This window comes from Astatotilapia calliptera, chromosome 16, assembly GCF_900246225.1.
Source record: "Astatotilapia calliptera chromosome 16, fAstCal1.2, whole genome shotgun sequence".
NCBI lineage: Eukaryota > Metazoa > Chordata > Actinopteri > Cichliformes > Cichlidae > Astatotilapia > Astatotilapia calliptera.
The window spans coordinates 7,076,620-7,100,915 of NC_039317.1; the positions used below are offsets into that span (position 1 = coordinate 7,076,620).

At 38.3% G+C, this 24,296-nt stretch overlaps 1 long non-coding RNA gene across 1 annotated transcript; it reads right to left on the reverse strand.

The window, feature by feature from the left end:
- Nucleotides 1-419: 419 nt before the first annotated feature.
- LOC113007749 (uncharacterized) lies at nt 420-24,296 on the reverse strand. Its single transcript, XR_003269940.1, has 3 exons — nt 23,635-24,296; nt 1,053-1,156; nt 420-894 (listed from the first exon to the last, which is right to left on the reverse strand). It is a non-coding gene; the product is annotated as an uncharacterized LOC113007749 (long non-coding RNA).

A 24,296-nucleotide genomic window follows, 5' to 3' on the forward strand; every position in this document is an offset into this window, starting at 1 on the left:
CAAAAATATTTATGAATGTAAAATGACAATTTAAAGCCACTCTAGGTTTTTATTCAGTTGTTTACATTTTTTTTCTAGCAAATAGTTTTTGCCTGAAACGAAATGCAATGATCGGAGTGAGCTGCACTTTCAACCTATAGATAATCTCTCATTTTCTAATTTTGTTTATATTGTCTTTTTAATTATTTGTATTCATATTTAAAAAATAAAAACTGTGTGAATAGAGGCTAGAGACACATTGTGTTCCTGCAGCTAGAGTTACTGCTTCAGCCTGGTATCAGACAACCTGAATCTGTAGCATTTGTTTGACAATAACACATTTTTTGAGGCTTGAGCATTAATCACACAACCCATAAATATTAATCACTTCATACTGTGTTTAGTGTGTATGTGGTACTTACATCAAAGCAGAGGGGGAGGGGGGGGACGTAAATCTGCAGTCTGATCTTCAGAAGGGAAGCTGTCCAGGTGACGAGTGAAGACTTTGTGCTTTCATCCCAATTCATTTTTCATTCTTGCCTGGTTCTCTGCACCTCCTACTGTTGCTGGTCTTCTGCCACCTTAACTTCACATCTTAAATCTTTTTTTTTTTTGTTAATGTTGTGCACACATCCTCTTCACTTTTTTTTATCTCACTATCCCTTCTCCTCTTGCTCCCTATCTCCCCTCACCTTCTTGAATTCTCCATCTTTTATACTCGTCTCTCGTTAAAGAAAGGCCACGCTTGTAAGGAGACTCTTTGGGATACATACGGCATCTATTCATTACTGAACATGTAAACACTCATAAATGGTACAATGTCTATCACACACACACACACTCCCTCTCAGCAGCAGCCACCCTTAGCTGAGGAGAGATGTCGGTAGGAAAGTCCAGCTGGTGGCGACACTCCACCTGTAATAATACAGCAGGGCAAGGCGTGATTGGAGGGTGGTGGGCTGCTGAGTGAGCAGCACAAGATGTGTGTGTGTGTGTGTGTGTGTGTGTGTGTGTGTGTGTGTGTGTGTGTGTGTGTGTGTGTGTGTGTGTGTGTGTTCCTTGGGCTCGTGAACCTGATGCTGAAAGACAGGATCTCCCCTCTGACATTATAGGTATTTAGAGTCCACAGGATGTCCACCACCCAAGTGGGTGGAAGAATGGATGGATGGATAGACAACTAGAGAAATGGAAGACAAAATGACAAACAGAAGTTGAGCAGGCTGACACTTTAGGGACAGATGACTATTGGGCAGAAATACAAACTTAGAAAAAGAAGAAGAAAAGAGCAGGCAAAGAATCAGCTACAGCACTGGCTGAACACTGGAATGATAGAATTTGGCTGGAGGGATTATAATAATAATAATAACTAAGCACAATAATAAGAAGCACAGAGAATGTGTCAGTGATTGAAATGTCGGCCTGACCGCACACAGCCTGCAGCGTCCTTCCCTCACCGGCTCCGAGTGGGAAGCCTCGGCAAGCATAATAAACATTCAGGACAAAGTATTTTGTGTAAAGCAATGTTTGCTTCCCTAAGGAGGATCTGGATTTCATTACCATTCTGTGTGACTGTGCATATGAGAAAGAGGGAGCATTTGTCAGCTCTTTGCATTTTCTTTCTCTTTCTCTATACAGTGACCCACCCTCCCCCTGGAAAAAAATGTGGACAGTAAACTATCAGCACTTTTCCATGTGGTTGATAAGATTATTTAACACAATCTTGTCACTCAAAAAAAAGTATTTATAGTAACCCTTCATAATCACTATAAAAAAGTAGTTTTGACTGTCAGACCTGATTTAATTCAGCTTGTTCGAAGGAAAAAAAACCTGTTCTGAACATTCTTGAATAACAGCACACAGTGGAGAAAGAGTCCAGGTGTCCGAAATGCTCACGTGATGTCAGTGCAAAGGAGATGCAAGGGAAGAAGCAAAGATAAGGAACTTTTCAAAACTTAAAAACTGGCAAATCCCACAGAAAAAGAAAACACACACGATAAACTAGAAAGCAGAATAAAATGTTCTGATCACTCACATGCACCGAGACTGAGACTGAGATAAAAGTCTGTCTATTTACTATCTTATTTATTATCTTAAAAGCTGTACAGAGAAACCACTAAGTCACATATGAGGGAATTGTGGATCACCATCAAAATAAATGACAAAATATATGTGTTGAATAATTTTACTGTCATCCTTGTTAATTGTACAATTAGGTGTGTGTGTGTGTGTGTGTGTGTGTGTGTGTGTGTGTGTGTGTGTGTGTGTGTGTGTGTGTGTGTGTCAGTAGTAGGGGTGTCGAGGTCCCACAGGGAGGCAGTCTGTTTCAGCACCTTTTCTCGCTGCCTATTGTAGTGCTGACAGGACAGGAGCAGGGGGGCAGACAGGGTGAAACACAGAACTGAATGAGATCAAAGGGCGCCTCAGTAAAGTCCGCAAGTAAGACAGAGGGGAAGGCTGGCAATGATCTGAATATTATCAGAGGTATTTTTAGAGTTTTTTGTTTGTTTGTCAAAATCTAAATACCCTAAACAAGTCTTTCACTTGAGTGAATCACACCTGAAACTAATCTTGACCATTTTCATGTGTGAGTTTTAATTTGCTCTTATACCTAAGCTGATGGTAAACGTTTGCTGACATAGAGTTAGTGTTAATTACTTATTGAATTGTAAATTTTAGAGTACGTGTTGGAGTATACATAAACTGCAATATATTGAAAGCAACACTCTGTAAACAGACAACTCTGTAAGACAGTGATGAAAAGTAAATACATTTAAAGTTCTGTGCTGTAAAGCTCAAACCTTGTGATTGCAAAGGGGCATCCAGTCAGAAGAGGCAGGGGCTGAAAACATCTAGTTTCAGACAGCAGCTCAAGCTCAGTTTGCGATAAAATATACTTAATTGTGTATCATGCAAGGTGACTCCAGTCATATCCATGGATAAAATTGTGTTGAAAAAATTGAGCATAAGGTGTCCATTAAAAAATAAAGAAAAAAAGTTGAGGTACCTATACTTTATTTTAGTTTCTTGCTACTTCTGATTTGAGGCAAATACTACAAGTGTACTTATTATTATTATTATTATTATTATTATTATTATTATTTGGACATCTTTACTCCTTATTTTGCAGGAAAAATAAAATAAAATATTTGCCACATCAGGTGTTTATTTTTTGAAATTTTCAACCATGAAAAAGCAGAATTTGGTATTTATCAATCAACTGATAAATAAATAGTTGACACTGCTGAATAAAACAAATCTCCCACAAGTGCTTTTATAAATGCTTCTCAGAATTATAGCCACATTTCCCATATGGGATTTGCTTCCTCTCATATGGAAGATCTTCCTTCCATTAAAAGTGATCATAGCCAAGTCGCACAAAATAAAAGTCACAACAAAGAGCATCTGCTCGGTCTGAACAGTGACCATTTCAGGAGGCAGAGCACAAATGCATTCATACTTCATGTCATTTTAGCCCTTCTTGATGTTATTATTTATTTATTGTTTTTGAGTTTCGAAGAGTCTGACTGGGCTGAGATCATAGGAAAATATAAAAAAATGATGTAGAGTGCAGAGCAGGAACGAGTGCACGAGTGTGAGTTGGCACACAGTGTCTACTTCCATGTGTGTTTATTACCCGTTTCCAAAATAACAAAGGGATCAGGGGATGAGTGGATGCCAGTGTAGCATAAAATCAGAGCCAGATCCTACAATCCATCAGTGCTGGACTTGATCACAGAATGACTGACACCGGTACGATGAGATCTTCTCTTGATTCCACCGCAGCAGAGACCCAGTCATTAGTCAGCCTGACAGCGCTCATTTATTCCGTATGAAGTGAAAAATAATGATGGTTTCTTTGGATATGACCCCCCTCCCCATTTTTTCAAAACAGCCCACCAAGAAAATGCAACTCAGGCAGACAAAGTCAATTTAAATGACAGTTCCTTGTTTTCCCGGCAGTGTAATTCCTCAAGACTGATCCCAAAATCAGATGCCTCGGCTTTTTGTCATCTTTTCCTTCCTTCACAACATGGAGTTAAATTGCATCATTTGTCAGTGGGATGCCCCTCTGTGTGCAACCCCCCCCCCCATGTCAGCCATTTAAAATACATCTCTTTGTTTGTGCAATATAACCACGTTTAAATGACGTTATTTAGGAAAGGTGTGAAACTAACAGACACAAGCATCAGCAGTTGGCTAAAAGGTTAAAGTCATACTTGGCAAAAGAAAAAAAATCCAGATATCTAAACGTGACGTTGTTAGGCAGTCATGTAGTTGTGCGCATGCATAGCCTGCTTCCCCTTGAACTGACTGATGAACAGTTGGAGTGCTGAATAAACTGTCTGCACTAATAGTAATAGCACACATGTGTACAAATATGTGTGTTTGTCTTTGTGCCTGTGTCTGTCTGGGTGTTTTCTCAGCAGCCACTAAAAACAGCCGCAACATTATGGCACCTAATTTACTCTCATTTAAACGCAGGAAAGAGCGAAGGAAAGGTCAATGGTATTTGCTCTACATACAGATGTCAAACACTCTGTACGTTGGATCAGAGAGCTGCTTCACATGAACTAATAGGTGGAAGAAATTTACAGCTCACACACTGCAGTTTGTAAAACTGGCCTTTGGGGGGAGATTGTTTATATGTGTGACACTTTACATTTTAATTCAGAGTCAGTGCAGGTTAGCAAGAGCTGAAGGTAAGTCGAAGAATTTTAGGGGGGGTGGGTAGAAATAGAGCTGCAGCACAGGACTGTCAAGTTAGCAAATATTTAGGAAAAGGAAAAAAGGTCTTAATATTGCTTTGTTTACTCAGAACACGTCGTCTGATTGTTGGGGTTTTCTCTATTGTTGTAGGGTCTTTACGATACAAAGTACCTTTAGGCATCTGGTGTCATGATTTGGCTCTGAAATGAATGATGCTCCACTTTAGCAATATTCACTATCTTTTTAAGTGTGGTCATGATCAAACCATACAAATGCACACTTCTATAAATGTCTAATCCAGATGTGTGAGATACACTAAAGTCTTTATTGGTTCAGCACTGGTGAGGCCTAACTAGCTTATCTCAGTCCAAAGGCTGGTTCAAGGTGACTCTAATAAAGTATTAAAAAGCAGTATTATTTTTATCAAATCCAAAAGCACTTCCAGTCACTACCATATCTCCCACAGGGTCACCACGTTTTTGAGTTATCTATTAAGTTATCTATTCTATTAAGGAATCTTTCATGTATAATGTGAAGACTGCACCATGGCGTCTGAGTGAATCAAATCAAATCAAAACATATTTCCACCATAATACTTTAATCTGAGTTGCTGTAGAGGGCGGTTTGGTTTAACCAACTTACTTGTATAACACGGTCGGGAGAAGTGTGCCAACATGCAGTGACACACGTTAATCTGTGGCCAGTTGTTAGTGCATCTGACTACTATCTGGCAATTTGGCTAAACAAACCTGCAGGGAAACAAAATTACTGGCAGGCTGAGGAAGAATGCCTTGTTTTGCCCTGTAGGTGGGCTTTCGCTCTAGCAGGAAAGTACACTAAAACCAGATGAGGATCCAATATACAAGAGTATACAGATTAGTATTGTTCTGGAAATATATATGTGTATATATATATGAATATCTGCATGAGGAAAAAAGAAAATGTGTAAGTGTAGTAACGTGAACTAAAAAGGCTATTTTTTAAAATTTGTACGATATCAAATATTCAATTAAAACATAGAAAACTGAGTGCACACTGGTATACATGATATGCACACATGTGTATTTGCATACACAAATGTAATAACCATAAATGTATTTCAGTATTTTGATGCCATAAGCAAAGGGGGCTTCAGTGTATTTACTTTTGTTACAGCTGCTTTCTTTTTATGATGAGAGGTTGCAATATGGTTATTAAAACCTCAAGTGTGACAATATAATGACCAGTGATTTATATGATTAACCCTACCAATAAAACAATACAAAACAAGCCCAATATTGTTTTACAATTTTCCCTGGAGCCACTTGAACTAATAAATCCATCCTGGTGACAAGTGTTGTCTGTGTGGCCACAGAGAAGCCACGGGTCTCGTGAAACCAATAAAGGAGAAATGCAGTTGGAAAGGGATTCTTTTGAAGAATAATCTTCCACTATTATTTTTTCCAAGGGTTTTATTTATTTATTTGTTAACCAGGTGTGGCAGATTGTGCCGCTGTTTAACTTTTTAAGACTTTTAATGTTAAACATCTGGACAGGAAATGCATGAGTTTCCCTAACAGTCACTTAGCAATCACACAAAAAAGTAAAAGCACCACTGATTGGATTTTTTCATTACAAGTGCGGAGAAAATAAACATAATTGTAATTTTTAAGTTGAATACTTTCATGTAGTGGTGGTGCTCAGTTTGTAGCTCAGCTCTCTATTTAACCCCAAATCCGCCAGCCCTGCACTATATACACGTCTGCTCACATGTGTGTGTGCATATGTGAGGAAGAGACGGGCGCAGTGATAGCACATATGTACATGCGTGCTTTAATGCATGTATATGGGTCTGCTCACATGTGTAATAGATGTGTAATATCTGTTCCCAAGCCTCATCACCGCTGTCAGCAAGTCAGATCTTCAGCATGTGTGACGGAGGATTGTTTTACATACAGCTGGAAGCACCCGTTGTCTCCCCGTAGCCGCTCATTTTCATTTGCATTTCAGCCCGACCGCTGTGCAAAACAGAAACTTTGCAGCAATGCGGCAGTCGGTGCGCTCATCTGGGAGTGTGTTTGCCTCTGATTGTGCACTGGACTGTGTTTGAGTGCTGATATCCAATGAGATATTCCAGGGCTCCTATAGAATTCCCATGGGAAAGACGGGCTTTTTTTCTGAACAAATTTTAGGGAATCCAAACGTGAAACCACATTTGAGTAATGTTTCTAATGTCAGTATGGAAGCATGTCGTATAAATAGTGTCATGACGATGTGTGAATATTTGCCCCATATAGTTCAGGAAATAAGCTCTAAATGTGTCATTTTGCAAACTGAAGCCAGACCGGTGCTCTACAACTAAAGAAGCTGCAGTGCAGAGATCTTTGAAATGTCTAATAAATTTACTTGTCTTGGTGAGAACTACTGTTACTACTAGTTACATCACTTCAGTTGCTCTGTGGGAGACTTTACATTTTATAGTTAAACGGCTGGGAAAGTATTACTTCCATATTTGAGGCTGTATATCAAACATCAAGCATGAAAGGTGCCTCCAAGCAAGTTCCTGTATTGGAAACTCATTCATGTAATATGTTTAATGTGCATCTCCTATACGCCATTAAAATTATTGGAAGTGTAATGCAAAACGGTTCAAGTTTCCTATGCGGTTGACATGTAGATTTTATTAATATGGACTCAGGACTCAAAAACCTGTGCTGAAAATAATGAGTGTTTATGTAATGGTAAGATTTGTAAGGATAGTGAAATGGGAAAAATATAAATGTGTATCCGCATTTTCCAACTGCTGTATATCAGCCTTAAGCCTCTGATTGTGTGTGTGGTGTGTAGGTGCAGAATGTAGTAAAGCACGTATGATTTGTATTATTCCCAGGGATCCAGCCAAAATTAATTTAGGGTCAGGTTTTACTAGTATGAAATAAGGAACAAGCTTGAAGAGCCTAAATACTATTAACATTATTTGGATAGCATACTTAAAAGCTGGGTTTACAAAGTGACAGCTGGATAAATTATAACAGAAAGTCAAAGAGCGAGGCCAAAAATTAAATAAATAGCAAAATGTTGGTAAAGTATTAATACCACTAAAATACTGCGAGCATTAAAGTCACGCGAAAAAAGAAAGTTCTCACAGAACTCATGTATTCCTCTGAAAAGCTATGTACACTCTATGATTCAATAGCTTATTTATTAGCTGCTGTGCTTGGGATTCATGACTCAAATACTTTGGCATTCACAGCTAGACTCAATCACTGCAAGGTGCCCGGTTTCTGTGGCTGCAAAATGAGATCAGATCATCACTTCTCCACCGCTGTGTTTGACAGCTGGTAAGAAGTGTTCGTACTGATATGCTGTGTTTAGCCTTCTTCAAACGTGACGCTGCGCTGTATGGCCAAAGATCTCCATCCCAAGGACACTGTCTCAAAAGTTCACAAGTTTTTCACAAAACTTATACATGTTGCCATACTCTTTGTAGAAAGAACAGCCTTTCCCTTGGCAACCATTCCAAGCAACACATACTTGGGCTGTCATAAACTTTAACATTTAACATGCTAACTGAGGCCTGTACAGTCTGAGCTGTAGCTCTCGAGCTTTCTGTGCTCAGTCTGACCTTGTGGTGAATTTACTGGGACATCCACCCATGTTGCTGTAGACCAACAAACTGTCAAAACTTCTGCTTTTATAGAGGTGCTCACACTGCTCATGAGTCAGTGCATGTGATTACCAGCACGTGAATGCTACTTTCCCTCTTAATTCCTATAAATAATAAAGGTGTACATTTCTAAAAACTGTGCAGAGTCCTGGGGAAACTTTATTTTCACATGACTGGATCTCCTCAGACAGGTTCTTTTAAAGCTGATGGCAAAAGCACACTCACCTTTAGATTTACACCTTCAATATGGAACAGCCAGAAGAGCCCCACCTGAGGATGTAAGGCTGTGAACTGGCTCAACAACACTTCTGTTACAAAGCTTAGGACCAGACCCAGATGTGCTTTAAAAGTGATCAGTAAAATCTTAAAATTAATTCTTAAACCAACAGGGAGCGGATGGGGAGTAGCCAGGATTTTGATGATGTGATGGCATCTGCTAAAACCAGTGAGAAGCTTAACTGCTGCTTTTCTCAACAAGCACGAGGTGAGAGAGTGACATTTGGTTTATGACAGAAAGAGGCGAGCAGCAGTAGTCAAGCCAAGAGGTGATAAATGCATGAATGAGAGCTCTAAAAGCCAAAGACATGAAAAAAGAAATAATACAAACTTCTATTAATATTCTAAAGATTTTTTATAGACTTTACAGAGCAAGGTTGTGTTTATTTAACACTAATACAATCTCTGTTCCTTCCGGTACCTAAATATAGATAATACACTGAAAAAAAGGGACTGGCCATCGCTTGGATTTATGTAAGCATCTTGCATGTATTTAACACAATTGCCTCATGTTTTAAAGTTAAATGTAACTATATAGTGTAAAAACTACATGATATGCAGAAAGGGTGTATTAAATTGTTCATATCATGTTCAGGTGAAGTAAGTCAATAAGATAGCAACGTTAAATCTCGTGAAACCACGCGTGATTTCATCTCGCGGGCTTTGGATCGTGGTTTAAAAAAGGCATCCATCTCAGTCAAGTCGAGCAGCCAACTCTACATTTTTGGTATGTCTTGATTTTTTGAATTAATATTTACCATATTTCAGCCAAATGTAGTTAAACGTCTAGAGTGTCGCCATGTAACATGCTAAAAAAGAGCCGTTAGCTTATTTGCTGTTTTATCTGTTGTCAAAGAATTGGCGCTTTTTCATTTGAATTTGTCTTTGGCACAAGAGCCGTAATATCACATTAAACCTAATTACGAGGCACTCATAACATAATTTGGTTTTCTGTGTGAATAGATTTGCCAACTGACTCTTCAGTTACATTGTGTATTTACTGCACCGTGGTGTTAGTGAGATTTTGGACATTGAACAGCTTTAGCTAATATCATCAGCGGCATTATGCTAGCTTACATCCCTACCCCTCCTGGCCTCACCTGCTGTCCTTTTGTTTTTGTTTTTGTTTTTTTTGCTGCACATTGAGAGACGACCTCTATTCTGCATTTCACCAGGAGTCAGCTGATGGATTGTGGGTTCAAGGTGTTATGGTAAGAAAGTATATTCTATTTTCGTTTCTGTAACTTAATTATAATGGGTTTTTATAATTATTAGGTGCATGCATACTCACCCTATTAATACAACTGAGAAATCCAAAATCTGCCATAGGTTTAACTTATACCTGTATGTATTGCCAGAAAGGTGATTACTGGACTCGCATTAATGCACACTTGAACTGAAATGAGGTTGTAACTTGTGGGTTGTTGGGTTGCAAATCAGAAACAAACATCTTTGGATTTTTTTTAATCCCATAAGATCTGGAAACACAGTTTTTATTCAACAAAACATTACTGATTAACCAAGCACAGTGCCTGCTGTTATTTCAAAATAATTTTATGTCATTTCAGATAAAATGCAGCATTCCAGTGCATCCCAACCATGCCTTTACAGTCAAGGTTTCTGACGGAGCTGAGTTTCTCTCTGACAGTCTGCTGAAAGTGTTTGCAAAGTGATCGGGGGAACAGGGCACAAAGCTAAAGGATGTAGCTGCCATTATGACAGTAAGAACTTTAAAATTCTTTAACTACAAAGTGTATATGTATTGCATTAGGTCAGTAAAATTTTTATGCTACATCCATTGAAACAGTCAACTATTACCTGTGAGTAATGATTCCACTAAAAGGATGCCATAATTTTCGTCATGCATTTACTGGCCCACTGAGAAAAATTTATCTTTTTTTAAAAATAAATGTTCTGGAAACTATATATCCATAAAGTTGATGTCAAACAGGAACTTTTGATATTGCTTTGTAGATGCTGGTGTTGCATGTTGACTGGTTTAAAAAGTCAAGAGTTTTTGTCTGGGATCATTTTCTTCTGTGCTACTGAAAAGTTCACAAATCTCTGTTTTCTTTGTTATAATAGTCAAGGATGACATTAATGCTCGGAGTCCCTCATCAAAGTGCTCCGCATCTGTGTGAAAGACAATTGCAACATCTTGGTGCAGGAGTTCATGGTGAGTGTTTTATGAGTAGATTGTGGATTTGCAACCTTTAAAAATGCATTTAGTTATCCACTTGATCCTCATTGGACTGGTTAGGACCAGTAGTCCTCTTTAATAATTTGAAGTTCACATGAGGCCTGGTAGTGAACTCGGCCGCCGGCCCTTGAGGCCCCACCACCACCTCTGTATTAGGGGTCACATCAGTGTGAAAAAACTTTAAATTTGTCATTCTAATGAACAAAGGAAAATCCCACCAGTATTTACATTAGCTTTTGTTTGAAAAAATGACCAACTGACCAACAGCTAACCAAATTGTGGGGCTGAAAGTCTAAATTCTAACATCTTCTGAGTGACAAAACCTGGATTTCTGATGGGCCGGTGTCTTTCTAACAAAAACTAATGTAAAGCAATTGAAATTATTATGTTTTTCACCCTCTCTTAGAAACTCTGTTAGACCATGAATGGCAGCATGGCAGGCCACTCTTTGGCTATAGCTATTTACTATGTTGCTTGCATTGGTTTAAATTACTCTAACATTAGAACTGGTAGATTCAAAAGAGATGAGTTTAAAAAGGAATCTTAAAGAAATGTTTTGTGTTTAACCAGGACTTGACTGAGGCCACTGCACAGATTGAGAAAACCACAATGAACATCTGTCTCCAGAGATGCGCCAGGCAATGACTTTTCTGATGTTGTTCTTCAAGATCTGGATAACGTGACCTTTGCAGTAGCCATGCTGTTTGGACCTTTTTTATTCCTTCAACATGAGTTACCCATCACAACTCTGCTACACTTTTGAGGTGATTCAATGGGTGGTAATGGAGTTGGATGCAACTCAGCTCTCAAGAAAAGCTCACAACTAAGACAAAACTGCTCCTGCAACGAAGCTCACTGTTATGCATGTGAGGTGACCAGCTCTAGGTGAGAGGACATTTAAATCTCACACTTGTTCTGCTGCATTTTTGAAGCTCAATTCCAGGAACGGATCGCAGGGTTCATTTTTATATACTCTGCAACTGCCATGAGGACGAGCCGTTTTTTGTTGTTGTTTGTTTTTCCTTTTGCTCTGTACAAGTTCTGTTTGTCTGTTTGGCAGCATTTTTAAATTTCTCTTTGTATTTTTTCTTTCTTTTACTAGTGAAGAGATGCAGCGTGAACAGTTATACAGTCTAAATATCCCATATGGGTCGTGTGAAATGGTATTTTCAGTTTCATTCAGTTGAAGTAAAGAACGTTGAATATTTCTAAGTGTGCTGTTTTGAACCAAGATGTCACAGTATGATCAGTGCTGTAATTTTTGACAGTCACTGTATCAATGTTATTTTTGCGTCTCTTGAATAAAGTTTTTGACCTGCAAGTGCTAATTTCTTTAGTTATTGGGGTAAAATGGGTAGTGTTAATAGGAAGGTGTTTGCCAATTCAGTAACCTAATTTAATGTTAATGGAAACTAACATTACCTCAAATTGTTTAGTTATAATTGTTGTTTAACTGAATCTTGATGTCAGAGGCCTTAAATAGAATGTTTTGTATTGTTCTTTCCCAACATTTTTCAAAAGAAACAGTCTAATTTCTTTGCTGCGATTGATTCCAGAGAACACGGAAGAACTGACATTATTTAACTGTTGATTTATATAGATTCAGTAGAGGAGTAATGTCAGTTTAATTCTTTACCTACTGCAGTGAAATTAGACATTTTGTTTTGAAAGGTTACTGGTGGATGCCAGCAACCATCTTGGAAGAGAACAATACAATCTGTTATAAGGCCTCCATTTGAAAATTGTGTATTTGATACTAGAATATAATAGCAAAATGTAATTTGAAGATAACATGTAGTATTTAAGTGACCAAGTAGTATTGGGTAAAAGTTATTGAATCGTGTTGGGATAACGTGAGAAAATTGTGAAGGATTAAAATATTCCAAGAGCTCAAATTACTTCATCAAAACATGTTTAAGTCACATTTTATCAACACAAATTGCACAGGTTTATTGAACATGAATAAATTGTGTTAATTTAACTCAATTGTTTAAGTTGCTGCCAAAGCAAAACATCTGTGTGCAACAAATGTCCACCATTGAATTAAGTAAATCCAACAACATATTTTTTTCAGTGTAGGGAATGAAAATTGTGCAGAAAGCAGTTTTGCAAACATGCTTGTGCATTGTATGCTTTGATAGATTTAGCATCTACGAGGTACTGTTAGTTACTGCAAACCAAACTGTAAACAGCCTTAACAACATTGTTCTTAGCATGAAGCTAGAGAACAAAATGAAATCAGCCAACAGATTATTTTATAACCACATACTTTGTTCTTAACCTAGATTGTATATAATAGAATTTAGACATAAAGAAACATCATCATTAATCTGGACGTAGGAATATTTAATGTCATCTCAAATCAGAAGTACCTGACTCCGTGGTATAATTCTCAAACACGTACCCTAAAGCAGATGACTCGTAATCTGGGGAGGAAATGGCGTGTCACAAATTTAGAGGATCATCATTTAGCCTGGAGAAATAGTTTGCTGCTTTATAAGAAAGCCCTCCGCAAAGCCAGAACATCTTACTGTTCATCACTGATTGAAGAAAATAAGAACAACCCCAGGTTTCTCTTCAGCACTGTAGCTAATGATCGGCTATGTACCACAGGCCTTCAAGCTAGCTGTAGTTAAACCTTTACTCAAAAAGCCATCTCTAGACCCAGCAGTCTTAGCTAATTATAGGCCAATCTCCAACCTTCCTTTCATATCAACAATCCTTGAAAGAGTAGTTGTCAAACAGCTAACAGATCATCTGCAGAGGAATGGTTTATTTGAAGAGTTTCAGTCAGGTTTCAGAGCTCATCACAGCACAGAAACAGCTTTAGTGAAGGTTACAAATGATCTTCTTATGGCCTCTGACAGTGGACTCATCTCTGTGCTTGTCCTGCTAGACCTTAGTGCAGCATTCGATACTGTCGACCATAATATCCTATTAGAGCGATTAGAACATGCTGTAGGTATTTACAGGTACTGCACTGCAGTGGTTTGTATCATATCTATCTAATAGACTCCAGTTTGTGCATGTAAATGGAGAGTCCTCTTCACACACTGAGGTTAATTATGGAGTTCCACAGGGTTCAGTGCTAGGACCAATTCTGTTTACATTATACATGCTTCCCTTAGGCAGCATCATTAGAAGACATAGCATACATTTTCACTGCTATGCAGATGACACCCAGCTCTATCTGTCCATGAATCCAGATAACACACACCAATTAGTTAAACTGCAGGAATGTCTTAAAGACATAAAGACCTGGAAGGCCGCTAACTTTCTGCTTCTTAATTCAGATAAAACTGAGGTTATTGTACTCGGCCCTGAAAAGCCTAGAAATATGGTATCTAACCAGATTCTTACTCTGGATGGCATTACCTTGGCCTCCAGTAACGCTGTGAGGAACCTTGGAGTCATTTTTGACCAGGACATGTCCTTCAATGCACATATTAAACAAATATGTAAGACTGCGTTCTTCCATTTGCGCAACATCTCTAAAATTAGAAATATCCTGTCTCAGAGTGACGCTGAAAAACTAGTTCATGCATTTATTACTTCCAGGCTGGACTACTGTAATTCATTATTATCAGGATGTCCAAAAAACTCACTGAAAAGCCTTCAGCTAATCCAAAATGCTGCAGCAAGAGTCCTGACAGGGACTAGAAAGAGAGAGCATATTTCTCCTGTTTTGGCTTCCCTTCATTGGCTTCCTGTTAAATCCAGAATTGAATTCAAAATCCTGCTCCTCACATACAAGGTCTTAAATAATCAGGCCCCATCTTATCTTAATGACCTTGTAGTACCATATCACCCTATTAGAGCACTTCGCTCTCGCTCTGCAGGCCTACTTGTTGTTCCTAGAGTATTTAAAAGTAGAATGGGAGGCAGAGCCTTCAATTTTCAGGCCCCTCTTCTGTGGAACCAGCTTCCAGTTTGGATTCAGGAGACAGACACTATCTCTACTTTCAAGATTAGGCTTAAAACTTTCCTTTTTGCTAAAGCATATAGTTAGGGCTGGACCAGGTGACCCTGAATCCTCCCTTAGTTATGCTGCAATAGACATAGGCTGCCAGGGGATTCCCATGATGCATTGAGTTTTTCCTTTCCAGTCACCTTTCTCACTCACTATGTATTAACAGACCTCTCTGCATTGAATCATATCTGTTATTAACCTCTGTCTCTCTTCCACAGCATGTCTTTTATCCTGTCTTCCTTCTCTCACCCCAACCGGTCACAGCAGATGGCCGCCCCTCCCTGAGCCTGGTTCTGCCGGAGGTTTCTTCCTGTTAAAAGGGAGTTTTTCCTTCCCACTGTTGCCAAAGTGCTTGCTAAAAAGGGGCCATATGATTGTTGGGTTTTTCTCTGCATCTATGAAGCGCCTTGAGGCGACTTATGTTGTGATTTGGCGCTATATAAATAAAATTGAATTGAATTGAATTGAATTGGTGGGGAAGGCGCCTGATCTAGTGGTTGAGGTCGAGAAGTAGCAGTGAGATTGTGGGCAGAGGTGGGTTTACTTGTATGCCCCAGTTCATTGCCTGTATGTTGGGGTTTTACCAATGGATGACTGGATGGACTAAGATTATTATGGTTTGGGACAAGGCATTTGCTAATCTGGAGAAATGACTTTTTAGACTTTTGATAGTTTACTTCTTTAAATTCCACATTTAAAATGAAGGAACTGGCTACTGACTAGGGGTAAGGTGTTCTGTAAGATTTTATAGTCATAAATATAAATAACAAAACAAGTTAAGGACCTTTATTTTGCAAGATGTGATCAATCTCTTCACACCAGTCAGTAAAAAGCACTCATAAGAGTAACTGACACACAAAAGATATCACGTCATCTGAATCAGTATTCTCCTTAGTGCCAATTAATGATAAATAAACAGTGTTGGGACTAACGCGTTATTAAGTAACGCGTTACAGTAACTACGTTATTATTGTGGTAACGAGCACGGTAACTAGTTATTATGCCAAAATCAGGAACACGTTACTCGTTACTGGGATTTAGATAGGGTCGTTACTTGTTACTTCGTGTGGTGGCTATCGCGGAGCTTCCACAGATTCAGTAACATTAGCAAGTGGTGGAGGCCAGCAGGTGGATGAGAGAAAGGGGAGGCAAGAGGAGAGACCCGAAGCGGCCGCTGGTCCGAGAGTGTCAGGTGAACTGAACTTCAGGTAAGAAGTTATGACCTGCAGTCTATCTGGGTCAGATATAAACCAAGTTTAGGTGGAGTTTATTTTCGTTGTGCTGACTTTTTCGTACCACGTGCTAGCTAGCATGACGGGGTTTCTATACAGCTGGGTGGTTGCTATGTTACTGATGTTGAACTTTATTTTGTTCATAAGGTTAATTATTAGAGTTGCCAGCGGATGTTGCGTTAAACAACAGCAGCACGTTTGATCAGCTGTTGTTAGAATTTATTTAATATTACTTTCTAGTACCAGCTGATGTTTGCTGGAGCCACAGCTGTAAAGCTGCTGGTCATGATATCGGTTTGTATATCTGGTGAGTGGGAAACCAGATGAAACCAGGAGATGTCCTTACTGAATCATCAGAGCTGAACAGGTGATGGAGAAACAAGTTTACCTTTTAGGTGACATGAATGAGTTGAAGGAAAGTTATGAACTGTTTCTGAGAGACAAATAACACCAGGAAACCCTTTTTAGGTAGCTGACAGCTGGTAACTGTGCAGGTGCGGGTCTAGCAAAGTGTTGCCAGGGGGCATGTAGGGCATTAACAGGGAGAGGGGGGCACAAAGAAATACTTTCTTATTCTCATTTCAAATGTCTAGCTTTTAAAAAATAATTATCTGAGTCTTACAACAAATGATTGATAGATTGATACATATATACCATCAGAACAGTGTACATCACTGTCACAACAGTGTTTGTTTTCATTCAAAGGCTTTATGATTTTTCCTATAATGGTGGGCCGGTCTCTAGTCAAAATGCCCGGGCTGATTTTTTGTCCCAGTCCAGCCCTGTATGCAGCTCATCTGCAATCTGGTGTTACCTACATCTTCCTATTCAGAAGGCAGAATTTCTGAGTACAATCAAAAGCACCACGACTGTAGTTTTTGTGTTGGATGTTAAAAGCGCACATGACGCTGTAACGTAGGCTAGAAGCATCGCGGCGGTCGACGACGGTCCAGGCGTGGGATTTCTCTCGTGGAAATATGCACATTATTTTTTCCTTTGGTAGGTGGCACAGTGCACTTGTGGCAAGTAAGCAAGCTAGAAGACTGGCAAAGTTATGGAAGAAACACATTAACAAGAGAATTCTGAGTAAAACCAAAGTTACTTTCCCTAGTAACTAGTTACTTTGAAAGTAACGAGTAACTTGAAGTAACTGAGTTACTTTTGATGGAAGTAACTAGTAATGTAACTAAGTTACTAATTTAAAGTAACTTACCCAACACTGTAAATAAATGATAAATGACTTTTCAGTGTCATAGTTATTACAGTCTGTGTATCTCGCTCCTGGCTCCAGCTGTTGCACGGAGAGCACGGGAGCAAGCAAAACATGTGCACAAAGCAAGACTTTCAGCGTTTAGATCGCATCTGCCAACTAGCAATTACAGATGTAATATAGCATTATTTTTGAGTCTGTGGCATTATCTTCGTGGTCTCATCTGGAAACAACATCCAAAGACTTGAAAAGACCTGAGTAATGTCTTGCTGCCATGACTGGAGACACGAGTGCCTCTCAGCTGACATGTTTATGAGCAGATACATGATTAAGAAGAGATGGTGTGACAGGAAGATGTTCCTCATCTGTAAAATTATAGGTCAGTCACCAGGAACCTCCTCACATTTGTCTCTCTATTCTCTCTCAAGCGGCTTCTCAATTGCAGACCTTCATCCTGAACTTTGAGTTAGTGTCATCCTCTTTTTATGTTTTGTTTGGGTTTTTCTTTTTTACTTTTCTGAGCGACTGTTGTAGATCAGCTATTGTTGTATGCAACCAAAACCAATGTCTGCAGAATAACAATAGCTGCTTAACAATACAGAGTAGAATAAGAGAAGAATATAATTCTTGATGATCTTAGAAAAAGTGAAGCCCATAAAAGTTACGTCTCGAGCAGCAGTGTCAAGAACCTGCCTAGACTCCAATCCAGCCAACTGGATGGCTTTGGGTAGTGGGAAGTGTTTCTGGGGAGACAATAACCTGACGGACCAGGTGCAGGAACCAAAATATGCTAGGTTAATGTGTTTTAATCTTATGATTCATATAATACTGATGACGGATTTTTAGGCTAATAGTTAGGCTAACATACTTACCTCTCATCCTTTCTTTCCTCACAAAACCAATAAATCCTCCACTTCTTTTAAGTGTCTCCCAGCGCAATTCTTAGCATATTTTTGTTCCTGCAACTGGTCCGTCGGGTTATTGTCTCCCCAGAAACACTTCCCTTGTGCTTTTTTCTTTTTCAGTTTTCATTTTTAGTATTTCTGTTTTCTTTTTTCCTATTTCCATTGTGGTTTATGTGCTTTTGCCGCATTTTTTTTATTGCTGGTGTTTGGCCTCTCAGGGCCACCATATTTTAGGGATAATGAAAAGTTGTGTGTTCAATCAGAGGCTTCAAAATAACAATAAAAAACACCAAAATCTCAGAGGAAGCACCAGCACCTTGTTGGGAGTGTGCCATGAAGAATTAAGGTTCCAACCTGGTACTAGCAAGCTATATTTCATGAGCGGTGAGTGTATACAGCAGTTTTGTCAAACAACATTTAAACATGCATGCCTTTGCACTTAGTAAACAGTAGAGTAAATAAAATAAAAAAAAATCTCTTCAGTTCGTCCTCCCTAATGACCCACAGACCCCAGAAGACAAGACAGAAAATGTAGCTGTAGTCTATAATTAGAGCTAGAGCACTCAATCTTCTGCTTACTTATTTTACAGTTACCAGTGGCATAATTAAGCTTGCACTGGAATAATGGACGTGAAAAATGTGAATGTGACTCCAGATGAAGGCGCAAGTAAGCACCTTTCACTACTGTCACTCAAAATCTGATGTTCATAACAAGTGCACTTTCTAAACCTTCTAAAATGTCCATCCCACATAATTCCACATGTTCAAAATTGCAGATCTTTCCTCTAATGAGATATTCTGCTGCCTGTGTCCAGCCTCGACATTCCTCCGCTGGGTTTATTCATCTGCTTTCACCGGCCTCAGCAACAAGGGATTCACACCCGCAACCATCCGGGGGCAGACTGACGAGCCTCTGCTTACTGTCCAAACTCACCGGTCTCCCACCCACTCGCATTAATCATAATTATATTTCCAGCTTCATCCTCCTGTGCTTCAGCTCACGTACTGTAGGTTCAAAACAGGTTCACTGTCACATCATATATTTGCTTAAATCATACACCAATCTGTCATTAAAGACAATGATTTATTCCTGCCTGGGAGCAGCAGAATGAAAAATGTGCACTAACTCGTCATAGTTTTATTTTCATTAAGTCTTTTGGAAAAGTGACAGCAGGCAGCCCATTCTCTGCAACATTTTATGAGTTTTTATTGCCACAAAGAGAAGAACACGAGGAGTGAAAGAAATTTGACAGGAATCAGGTCAAGACAGGAATCAAGCACATGTTGCTGGAGTGTATTTTTCCAGGCGCGAGTCGGGCAGCGGACACTTGTGTGGTCAAGTTTGGATTGACTGAATGACCGGAGACTTCACTGGCTCCTAAGTGGTCGTTGTAAATAGTTGCAAAATTCCAGCTACAAAGTCACCAATGATGCACATTTGCTTTTGCATTTAGCTGCACATTTGTATATCAGAAAACTGCAAACACATGTTCATCTACAAATCTGTCAGTAGTCAACATGGTGTGACTACTCTGAAGCCGCAGGTGTTTTCATATAACTTTAGCTCGACGAAGAGAAATTACCCCAAAGTTTTTTGCCCTGTTTCCTTCTAAAACCCTAATTTTAAATTAACATTCCTATTTCTTGCATAAATTAAAAATAAAAGACCACTTTTATTTAACTTTAGAAGCAACAGTTTTATTTAAACCCGTAAGCTTTATGCTGTTTCCACAAGGGGGCAGCAGAAATGAGCTGCAAATGAAAAATTCAAAGTAACCTAATTTGATAAGATAAAAGTCTGACAAGTTGCTTTTTAATACATGCATAACAAGGCCATTAGCTGTTATTCAGAGTGATGCTTCTGACCAAATGGCAAGTCCAGTACTGATTTGGCTTTAAAGTCTGCATTTGCTCAACACAATCCCGGAGACAATTCGATGTTTAAGCTGCTAAATACTCACTAACTGGCTAACTGCTGTTTGGTGCTAACCACAGCACGTTTTACACAACTTATAATTGCAAAAACAAGGATTGGTGAGCATTGTATTGTATTCTCTACTCATATTAAGGTACTGTAGTTTTCTAGTACATACACTGGGAAATAACACATTTGGGGGCGAATGAATAGTGGCATTGTAAAGCGCTTTGGGTGCCTAGAAAAGCGCTATATAAATGCAATCCATCATTATTATTTGCTTTGAACAAACCTCACGGGGCATTAATGATTATGCTGCTTTTGAATTTTGAAGCTTCTGGAGCTGCCTAACCTTTCATAAACAAGCAGGAGACTCTTCTCCCAGTTCAGTCATCTCCTTGCTACCAGATAGCCATGAAACCTCTATCGACCATGTGTCCTCTAACCACTAATCATGAGAACCTTTTGTCCCTTCTGCAAATGTCATCGTGTTTATTCCTCTGCACAATTTATCTCTCTCACACACACACACACACACACACACACACTCTCTCTGTATATATAGGCCTACATTATCTATATACATATATATATATATACATATATATATACACACACATATATACATATACATATATATACACACACATATATACATATACATATATATATATATATATATATATATATATATATATATATATATATATATATATATATATATATATATATATATATATACATACATATATATATATATATATACACACACACATATATACATATATATATATATATATACACACACATATATACATATATATATATATATATATATACACACACACATATATACATATATATATACACACACATATATACATATATATATACACACACATATATACATATATATATACACACACATATATACATATATATATACACACACATATATACATATATATATACACACACATATATACATATATATATACACACACATATATACATATATATATACACACACATATACATATATATATACATATACATACATATATATACATATACATATATATATACATATACATATATACATATATATATACATATACATATATACATATACGTATATGTATATATGTATACATATATATATACATATACATATACATATACATATATATATACATATACATATACATATACATATACATATATATATACATACATATATATATACATATACATATATATACATATACACATATATATATACACATATATATATACATATATATCCCTAATTCCTTACTGATTGCTGCAGTGATGAAAATGGGACACAGAGGGAGAGCTGATCTTAAATTCCAAAAGACAAACAATTTTTTTTCCTCATGCAGAGGTCGCCGCCTGCTGGAGAGATCTTGCAGCGAACATCGTCGCCCACTCTAAGCTAAAAAGACAAGAAGACAGAATTAAGGTCCATGAATGAGGTTAACTATCCATAACTTCCCTGCAAGAGCTGGGGGGTAATGACTCCCAAAGATCGCACCGCAGTTTACGGGTGAACGAAAGAGTGCAAGCTACATTAATGGAAATGATGCGCGCTGATCAGCCCATAATGGGTTCCCAGCCTGAGGATTGAATATCATAAGGAAATCCATATGGGGGGAGACGAGAGGCAGGAGGTTTATCCTCTAGAGAAGGTGCGTTGAAGTGACACCACATCTGTGCATCAGCAGCATACTCTTGCATCTCTGGATTCTGCGCTAATCAAGGCTGAGGAGCAAAAAATGATTTGGGTCATTGAACCAACGATTGTAAAACAGAACAGCGTTGTCCTAGGAACTCGAACACAGCCGATGCAAATAATGTGATCTATTGGTGCCATCTGGAAAACATTGGGTTTAGGGTGCTTCATTTTTTGCCTCTTCTTCTTTGCTATATGTGAAGGAATCCATTAGCGTGTTTATTTGTGCAGCTAAGCTTTGGTCGGCGAATACAATTATGTAGCAGGGGATTGAGAGTAGATTCCTACACAAACAGTGCTATTAAAGCTGGATTTCTGATATATCCTGAACAATAATGGATTTACAAGGCAGAGCTTTTTCTCACTCCCTCTCACAACCTCTTTATTTGCCAGAAATTGAAACCAGACCTGCAACAAGGCGTGCGGCTCTTCAGCTATGTGTGCAGTGTGGGAGTGAAGGAGCAGGCCTGATCAGTATTTGTTAGAGCTTTAAAACACTTACAAAGCGGATTGAAACTGAATCAAGAAGCAAGAGAGCCAGCACGTTTTGCCGTTTGATAGGTTTTCACCATCACATGCGCCATAGCAATAACAGAATATGAAAGGCAGGGGGATGTGGGACTGCAGTGTATGCTCACAGTATCAGTTTGAACTTCAGCAGGGCAGCATTGGACCTAATGACCAAGACGCTTTTAGGGATCCTAGAGCAGTTGCCTAGCTGAGCACTAAATAATAATGTAATGACATGGCAAACACTCACTTTCTCACCACTTGTTTGCTGTTATTGCTTCATGTTCCTGAAAGGCCCTTCTCCTCTCTGTGGTATAAATGCATTGTTTATTCATTTTAAGCACGACAAGTCAACACCAAGTCCTGCTGTGAGCTCTGTAGCTCAAATCCAGTCCCACAGAACCTAAATTCTGTCTCTTTGTCTTTCATTCACTCTGTCTCTCTTCCAAACTTCCTTATTTCTGTTATCACCATGCTTACCTTTCTATATCATGTACAACTGGAATCAGAATAAAAGACTTGCATGTTTTTCCTCAGAAGAGGAACACAGCCAGTACCCTGTTCACATGTTCAAATTTAAATCGATCACATCACAAATAATACACACACAAGGTGAGAACAGCAGGATTTCGTTGGCCATTTTTTTGTTGTAGTTTTTGTTAATGACAAGACATCATAACTGTATAAAAAATAATGAAAGAAGACAAAAACTAAGACGAAATGTTTTGACAATTTCATTAAAGAATAAAAACTAGATGAAACATTTTGAAAAGATCCAATCAGAACCAAGTAAGTTGTGTAGAAAGTCGCGACATATTGTGATGAAATCAGAAGTAATGTCATTGTGCAGTAAGGTTAGATGCGCACGTTTGAGTTGAACAGTACTTTGGGGAAAATGGAACATGAGAAACTTTGTAAAATGTGTAGAACAAGAATTCACCAGTAAAAACAGTTTTCCACTTTATATTTTAGTCATTAAATCTACTTTAGATTTGGTCTACTATAATCATACGATATTTTGTCAACTATGGACGTGTGACAAAGTGGCTAGGACAGAATTCATTTGCCATTTGTCACTTGCGTATATTGTTATTCTGTGTTCTGTTATTTTACAGTCAGCCATAATGCTTTAATTTAGACAGTGCTGGTGTAACTTCTCTTAACACACAATATCCCGGGTTTTGTTTGTGGTAGCAGTAGTTACATTCTTTACATCCATGCATGTGTTTTAAAGCAAACACTACTAACCATCAGATCATCTGAATTTTCTTTTGTTTACAGGCACATGTCTAGTAAATTATGTTTCTTTATGTTGCTTTGGTTATACTTACCATGGTGTCCATGTTGTGCATTCAGGTCCTGTATGTGAGACGGGTGTATGGGAAGGGCCGCCCACTACTTCCTGTTTATATAGGGTCATGAGGTCAATGATTGGATCACTGGGTGTAACCAAATGGAGGGTTTTTCATTTTGTATAGTATTGTTTGTTTTCTTTAAAGTAGCCTTTTGAGTTATATTGTATGCAGTGTTTTACTTTACAAACCATTTAGTTGAGTAAATGAGTTTGTCAGTTTCATGCATGACTTTATTCCTGTTCTTTGTTTAGAATTGTATTATTTGGTTTGACCTATTTTGTTCAATGGTAGGGACTAACGAGGTCAGGTATGGGCAAAGTCTTGTATAAAGCCAGTGGGATTTTTGCATGCCTGATTGATTGTTTTATGGTAAAAGGGAGATGCTAGCAATAAAGTATGCTTAAAAAGAACTTCAATTGTCTGCTAATGCTATTTACTTATCACCTTCCTTGCTGCTTAAGTTATGCTACATCACAGGACGTGGCATGGATGTATAGATATAAATAGTGAGTCTTGAGTCCCCCTGACTACGGATTACAAATCCAAAGAAATAAAAGTTGCCATGGAAAATTTAATAGAGGGTAGGGAAAATTGTTTTTGGCTTTATCCTTACCAGCATGCTTGATCTGCACCGAGAA